Source organism: Manis javanica, chromosome 14 (genome assembly GCF_040802235.1).
Source record: "Manis javanica isolate MJ-LG chromosome 14, MJ_LKY, whole genome shotgun sequence".
Lineage (NCBI taxonomy): Eukaryota > Metazoa > Chordata > Mammalia > Pholidota > Manidae > Manis > Manis javanica.
Window position 1 is genome coordinate 40,311,816 of NC_133169.1, and position 8,613 is coordinate 40,320,428.

The window sequence follows — 8,613 nt, forward strand, 5'->3', positions numbered from 1 at the left end:
AGTTTTTGCTTGTCTGGGAATTGTTTAATCCCTCCTTCTTATTTAAATGATAATCGTGCTGGATACAGTATCCTTGGTTCAAGTACCTTTTGTTTCATTGCATTAAATATATCATGCCATTCTCTTCTGGCCTGTAAGGTTTCTGTTGAGAAGTCTGATGATAGCCTGATAGGTTTTCATTTATAGGTGACCTTTTCCTCTCTAGCTGCCTCTAAAACTCTTTCCTTGTCCTTGATCTTTGCCATTTTAATTATTATGTGTCTTGGTGTTCTCCTCCTTGGGTCCTTTCTGTTGGGAGTTCTGTGTATTTCCATGGTCTGTTCGATTATTTTCTCCCCCATTTTGGGGAAGTTTTCAGCAATTATTTCTTCAAAGACACTTTCTATCCCTTTTTCTCTCTCTTCTTCTTTTGGTACCCCTATAATACGGATATTGTTCCTTTTGTATTGGTCACACAGTTCTCTTAATATTGTTTCATTCCTGGAGTTCTTTTTATCTCTCTCTGTGTCAGCTTCTATGTGTTCCTGTTCTCTGCTTTCTATTCCATCAATGGCCTCTTGCTTCTTATCCATTCTGATTATAAATCCTTCCAGAGCTTGTTTCACTTCTGTCATCTCCTTCCAGATGTCTGTAATCTCCCTCTGGACATCTGTAATCTCCCTCCAGACTTCATCCCTTAGCTCTTGTATATTTCTCTGAATCTCTATCAGCATGTTTATGATTTTTATTTTGAACTCTTTTTCAGGAAGACTGGTTAGGTCTGTCTCCTTCTCAGGTGTTGTCTCTGTTATCTTTGTCTGCGTGAAATTTTGCCTTTTCATGGTGATAGAGATAGTTTGCAGAGCTGGCACAAGTGACAGCTGGAAGAACTTCCCTTCTTGTTTGTGGCCTTTCTCTCCTCAGACAACAACGACCTCTAGTGGCTTGTTCTGGGCAGCTGCACACAGACAGGGCCTCTGATTCTTGCCTGGCTGCTATGGAGTTTATCTGTGCTGTTGCTATGGTTGTGTTCTGCCTCAGGCTGCTACTCCAAAATAGTGGAGTCATGTTGGAGGGGTAATGACCAGGAGGCTATTTATCTCCATGAGGGGCCTCCATGGTCCCTGCTTCCCAGGGGGTTAGAGTGCTCAGAGTTCCCCAGATTCCCTGCTGCTGAACTAAGTGTCCCAGGACGCTTCTGTCTGGAGCTGTTATCCCTGTCCCTTTAAGACTTCCAAAAAGCGCTTGCTTTTCTTTGTCCCAGTGGTGCTGGCTGCAGGGACCCACTCACATATCTTACTGTCCTGTTTCCCTAGTATCCAGCACCCCATGCATGCACTGTGTCTGCGCTCTGGTCTGGATGGCTAGGGCTGGGTGTTTAGCAGTCCTGGGCTTCCTCTCCCTCTCCCTCCCCACTCCAACTCCTCTCCTCCCACCCGGTGCTGGGTGTGGGGTGCTTGAGTGCCGCCTAGCCGGGGTTTATATCTTACCCCCTTTGTGAGGTGCTGGGTTCTCGCAGGTGCGGATGTGGTCTGGTTGTTGTCCTGTGTCTTCTGGTCTCTCTTTTAGGAATAGTTGTCTTTGTTGTATTTTCAAAAATATATGTGGTTTTGGGAGGAGTTTTCCGCTGCTCTACTCACGCCGCCATCTTGGCTCCACTTGGATTATTATTTTTATTTTAAATTCCTGTGGTAAAGTTCATTCCCTATTTCAAAATCTAAATCATGTGGCATATTTTCAGACAAAATCATGTGGTATATTTTCAGACAAAAAAACTGCTAGGCAGTTAATTTTTGCAGAGAAAATTTAAAATGAATTAGAATTTTTAAAATGATTTTGTCACATGAAGTTTTGTTTTTTTAATTAATGAAAAACATAGTAAACAAATTTTAGAAGTGACTATAAAATATGGAAGGCATAATGCCTTCACCTATTATATCAAATATTTTATAATTTAATGTGCACATAGTTTACAATGTATCTCTGAGATACAAAAACTCTTTTTTGTACATTAACAACAGAAACACTTCCTAAATGCTATTATCCAATATCCAGTCAGAGACATTTTGAATTTCTTTGCATTTAGATTATATTGCATTACAGATATACAGTGAAATTAGTTTGCTTTCAAGTCATTTGGATTATTTACAGCAAAAGATATTTAACTTTAATGAAAGTTTCAAATGTAGTGAGATTTCTAGGAATGTTTGCATGTTACCTAGTTCAAAGTTAAGTTTCAAGTAAACTTAACACATACTATCTTTACAATAGTGGTTAAATATTTTGCAGTGGAGTGAACATTTTTTCTCATAGGAGGGAATAGGAAGACAGGTTGGAGGTAACTATGAAAGATCATTAAAATCTGAGATATCTAGAAGATGATTCTAGAGTAGAGAATTGATGCTTCCTGTTGAAACCATTAATGTTTCAGAACTCCAAAGACTTTCTGAATCCCTGTCTGTCTCTCCTTGTTCCTGAAACTGTACACAATTGGGTTTAATGCAGGGGTCACAAGAGTACATAGCACAGCTACCACCTTGTCCCTTTCAAATGTGTAGCTGGAAGCAGGGCGGATATAGGTGTAGATCACAGGGAAGTAGTAGAGGGACACCGCGGTCAGGTGGGCTGAGCATGTAGAGAAAGCCTTCCTCTTGCCCTCTGCTGTGCGGATGCAGAAGACGGCAGCAGTGATAAAGCTGTAGGAGAGGCAGGTCAGGGCAAAGTCCCCTACGGCCAGGGTGATATCTGCAACACAAACCATCACCTCGTTGATTCCCACCGGGCTGCAGGACAGAGCCAGCAAAGGTGTATCTCCCAGAAGAAACTGTTAATGGTGTTTGGCCCACAGACGGTCAGCCTCAGAGGGAGCCCTGTGTGTGCCCAGGAGTTGGTCACTGCAATAGCCATGACGATGCCAAGCAAGGCCACACACATATGGTGGTTGTTGATGGCCCTGTAGTGAGGAGGGAAACAGACAGCTACAGAGCAGTCATAGGCCATGGCGTGAAGAGAGCCAACTCGGCCCCCAGGGACCATGTGAAGAAGAACTGGGTCATGCAGCCTTTGTATGAAATGGTCTGCCCTGAAGTGAGCAGGGTCTCCAGAATCTTCAGTAGGATTCTTGTTGTGCAGATAATGTCCATGAAAGCAAGTGCCAACAGGAGATCATACATGGGGGTGTGCAAGGTGGCGTTACAGATTATGGTGATGACAATGAGCATATTGCCTAGAAAATCCATGAGATAGATGAAGAGAAACACGAGGAAAAGAACTCCTCAGATATCAGGCTTTTGGGTGAAACCCAGAATCACAAAGTTGGTGACAATGCTGCTGTTCAACTTGCTTTCATTAAATGACAGACATGGCAGAGAGTGAACAACTAGTAATTAAAGCTTTTCAATTACGGTCCTTTTATTAGGGAATTTAATGGCGACAGGTCTGTGAGAGAGAGCTGAGTGATTTGAGTATTCGGATCAATACAACTTCATAGCAGGAATTCCCTATGCTGGGGCTCAGTCTTCCACACAAGATCCTCTGTTCTCCAGATGCACACCATTTCCTGATGCATGTTTTCCATTCATGACTGCAATAAACTGAAGCCAGAGGTCGAGAAGAAAAAGAGAGGAAAAAGTAAATGCCTTCAAATATTTCAATATTGCCATTTTGAAATTAAGCTTGTCTGAGCATAATTTGTATAAATATATAATATATATTTACTTACATCATATATGTGTATATATTTATATATTCAATGGAAATATAATACAACATATACATATGTCACTAATTCTGTTAAAAACATGCTATCTTTCTTAAAACATATGTAAGTGGGAATATCAAGAATGATAGAAGCTGTCAGGGTTTATTATAGCAGGAAGGCTTCAGGAGAAAATTGCTGAACAGAATATTCTGAGGCTGGATAATCAGGGACTGTTGACTAATGTGTTGGTTTCCAAGTACTAAACAATTTAATCAAATGCCTATCTTATTTTTTCCTTCAGTTTCATAAGCATAGTCCAAAAATTTGAACTAATTTGTTATACTTTCATATAATGGCACAAGATTGGGTTCAAAAACTGCAGTTTCATTTCATTATAGCTGTAAGTTGACCATTAAATTTCTGTAAACTTAATATTTATTTCCAAAAGTAGTACATATTGGACAAATATTAGATATTAAACAGACAGAAAAACATTTTTCTTAGGCATACTCAAGACATCTGGGAAAATTGAAAATAGCCAAGATTTTCATAAGGAAATTCTTGAACTATATAATTTCTTCCCAAAACTTCTCTAGCATTTTGTCATCTGTTCACTTATTTATTTGTTTCTTTGAACAGATTTGTTTTTATGCATGGTCAGATTTTAAATGAATTCATGTCTGTCAGGACTATTATGACCTCGTGAATCTAGTAAAAATGTTCTAAGTAATAATGAATTTATTCATAACTTTGGTTATCATTGTTCTTTGACCTTTCAGAGATCATATTGTTTCTTTGATGCCTAAACAGAGGCATCATCATCAGTAGAAAAGCTGAAACAGATTAAACATAACTAAAGTAATATAGATAATTCCAGATGAGAGGGACATAGAGGCACCTGGACAAGAATCAATGACTTTTGATTTATGAAACCTGGAGAAATAAGTTTCCCTACTTATGCAGGCTGTGGCCTTTTGGGGTCAAAAGTGAGATCCAAGCCAGTCTGTCTCACTTGCAGAATTTCAGTAGAAACTATGGACCACGCTCTGGACACCTGTGGATTGCAGGGAATATTTACCCTCACCCTGGATCAAAAGTGGATATTTAGAGCAAGGCTGTTATTGTCAATGCAGACCTTCTCCCCTCCGTGAGTGGTGTCATGGTCCCTTTGGGTTCAGCTTCATCCACACAGAGTGACTGCACCAAGTCCAGTGTGGAGAATGGGACCCAACCAATGCCACACTGCTGTGAAGTGGATGAGTGGATGGGGCATTCCAAGACAGGATGGAAAAAGGAATTTATTTTCAGGTTCCCCTCCTTCTCTCTTTAGCTCTGAACTCAGAGATAGTGGATGGGAGGTGCAGTTCTCCACCTCCTTACAAACTGAGCATTTTGTGAAATTTGGCTTTATATTTTGTGATTGGAATCTCTCCCTTATACCCAGCTTCAGGAGAATTGATCAGTAATAACTACAAGGATAAGTAGCACTATTTACATTGATAAATAACAATTCTCCAAGATAAATTGATGTGTTTTTTCTTCATCAAGGAAGTGTCAATGTATATCTGACTGCCCACTTTGGTGGGTAAGATCGCATAGGCTGGAAGAGCACTACTGTCTTATAGGTTCATTCCAAGAAGCTTTGATGCCAGATCTCTGATTCAGATGGAATGAGCATACCAGGTCCTCCTAATATAATTACAAAATTGTTCAACACTCATTATTGTAAAGATTAGTTAATATCATTTTTCCAATATCAGATATTTAAAATGCTCAAAAATATTTGACTTGAATTTCAAATATCAACTATTTCATCTATATTTCCACCTCCAAATCATATCTCATTTTGAATAAAGCTCCCATGTTATTTCAAGTCTTTCACATATCATCAGGTTTTGCGTACACTTGCCATACTGGTTTGCATTTCTGTCTGAAGGCACATAATAGACCAACAAGTGCCAGTTCATAGGTGTCAGTCCTGGGTCTCCCACTCGTGAGAATGGTAATCCTGACTTCTGTGATTTTATCTCTCAGTGTATTGTTTCTTTAATGACTACATATAAATGGTAATTCTAAGGTTCTACTATAGTTGTGAGGACAAAATAATATTGTAAAGTAAAATAAAATTTCATCATCATCGCCACTGCTCTCAAATATGTTCATTTTCATGCACAACAGAGCACATTTCTTTAAAGGGCCTACTGTCTGTAGGGCAAGCTGCCAGGAGCCCATCCTAGCAGCCTCTAGAGTTGCACTATTTACTCTATGCTCTCACCTTCTTGAATGACTTTGGTCAGGCAGTTTTATTCTAGGAGACTCTCCATTAGGCAAGGTTAAGTCAGATTTGCTTCTGGTTCAACCTTTGTTCAGGAGAAGGTTGTATTCACTTAACATAGCTCCTCACCTTGAGTGCTGAGAAATAAAAGATGCCATTTCTCAATTTTCTCAGGTTTTGGAAGTGTTCAAAGACAGGCCGGTATGTAAAATCGAGTGTCTAGGAAACAGAATGCAGTGTAAATAAAAATGAGGTGGTGGAGGCTAGGGAAGTGTCTAAGTAACTGGGCATTAGTCATGGCCCTACTCTTGGTAGGGTAATCAACCATCTTGGTTAGCCTGGGACTCTCCTTGCTTTGCTGCTGAAATAAACTTTCCATGTTTTGATCACCCTCAGTCTCAAGCAAACTGGCACAGCGTGTCAGCCTCTGGTACCTAAAACCAGTGCAATGTCTGTCTGAGAAAACCAGTATTAACTCCTGAGCACTCTATTTTCTAAGTTTGGGAAGATGATTTTACAAATTCAACTTTGAGTTCATTGCTCTCCTTGTCCAAGAGTCTATTACAGGATGTATAATCCAACTGGGAATCTTTTTCATTAGGACTGAAGAGAAATCATGAGACCACTGGGTGAAGTCACCTGTAAACATTAAATCAGCTGGACTCTAAGCTCTTCTTGAGTAGTGTGCTCTTGAAAACTGTCAGGAAGTGGTGGGACCTTAGGAAAGATGTATACAAATGAGACATTGAGAAACACTCCATAAAGAAATCTGCTGGAAATCAAAGCACAGATTACTGGGTTATGACATGCATGCTGGAGCCAGGTGGCAAGGGTTTAAAAACTCACTTTTCTGTTTGTTACACTCTTTCCAAATCCCCTGCAATTTGCCTAAAGGAATCTTCAGAACCAGGCTATGTATCTACCACTTCCTGGAAGTATTCCGAGATTTGTCCAATTTAAATAGAATCTCCTGGAGGCAGAGCCAGGATGGCGGTGTGAGTAGAGCAATGGAAATCTCCTCCCAAAAACACATAGAGCTATGAAAATATAACAAAGAAAAATCTTACTAAAATAGAGACCACAGGACACAGGACAACATCCAGACCACATCCACACCTGCAAGAACCCAGCGCCTTGCGAAGGGGGTAAGATACAAGCCCCGGCCAGGCGGGACCCGAGTGTCCTTCTCCCAGGCTCCCAGCGGGTGGAAAGAAACCGGAGCAGTTTTTATTTTTTTTGGCGAGTGCTTTTTGGAAGCCTTAAAGGGACAGGGCCCCCATTGCTAGGGAGGCAAGGTGGCGGGACCTGTGAGCGGGTGCCTGGGACCAGTGCCTGAGGACAAAGAATATCCCGCATTTTTCCCTGCAGGACCAGTGGGCGGGTGCCTGAGACCAGCGCCTGAGGACGGAGGAAATCGCGCGTTTTTCCCCTTTTTTTTTCTCTTTTTGGCGAGCGCTTTTTGGAAGCCTTAAAGGAGAGGGACCCCGGTGCTAGGGAGGCAGGGCGGTGGGACTGGTGAGTGGGTGCCTGGGACCAGCACCTGAGGACAAAGAATACCCCGTATTTTTCCCTGCAGGACTGGTGGGCGGGTGCCTGAGACCGGCACCTGAGGATGGAGGAAATCACGCATTATTCCCCCTTTCTTTTTTCTTTTTTTCTCTTTTTGGCGAGTGCTTTTTGGAAGCCTTAAAGGGTCAGGGACCCCGGTGCTAGGGAGGCAGGGCGGCGGGACTGGTGAGCAGGTGCCTGGGACCGGCAACTCAGGACAAAGAATATCACGCGTTTTTCCATGCGGGACCAGTGGGTGGGTGCTTTTTGGAAGCCTTGAAGGGACAGGGACCCTGGTGCTAGGGAGACAGGGCAGGAGGACCAGTGAGCAGGTGCCTGGGACTGGCGCCGGAGGAAAAAAAAAAATCACGCGTTTTTTCGTTGTTTTTTTTTTTTTTCTGTTCCCTCTTTCATTGTTGCTGTTGTTGTTTGGTTTGGAGAGTGCTTTTTGGAAGTCTTAAAGGTGCAGGACACGTCACTTAGACCAGAGGCAGGGAATCTGGGGATCTCTGGGCACTCTAACCCCCTGGGCAGCAGGGAGCACAGAGGCCCCTTACAGAGATAAATAGCCTCCCGGCCGCACCCCCTCCAATGGGGCTCCACCATTTTGGAGGAGCAGTCCTAGCCAGGCCACGCCCACAGCAACAGTGGAGATAAACCCCATAGCAACGGGGCAGGAAGCAGAAGACTTGTGTGCACACAGCTGCCCACCACAAGCAACTAGAGGTCGCGATTCTCCCAGGAGAGGAAGGCCACAAACCAACAAGAAGGGAAGCTCTTCCAGGGGTCACTAGTAACAGCTACGCAAACTATCTCTATCACCATGAAAAAGCAAAACTACAGGCAGACAAAGATCACAGAGACAACCCTGAGAAGGAGACAGACCTAACCAGTCCTCCTGAAAAAGAATTCAAAATAAAAATCATGAACATGCTGACAGAGATACAGAGAAAAATGCAAGAGCAATGGGATGAGATGCAGAGAAAAATGCAAGAGCAGTGGCATGAAGTCCGGAAGGAGATCACAGATGTCAGGAAGGAGATCACAGAAGTGAAACAATCCCTGGAAGGATTTATAAGCAGAATGGATAAGATGCAAGAGGCCATTGAAG

At 42.3% G+C, this 8,613-nt stretch overlaps 1 pseudogene; it reads right to left on the bottom strand.

Moving 5' to 3' along the window:
- Positions 1-2,398: 2,398 nt before the first annotated feature.
- LOC140845977 (olfactory receptor 13G1-like) lies at positions 2,399-6,112 on the bottom strand (annotated as a pseudogene).
- Positions 6,113-8,613: the final 2,501 nt, after the last annotated feature.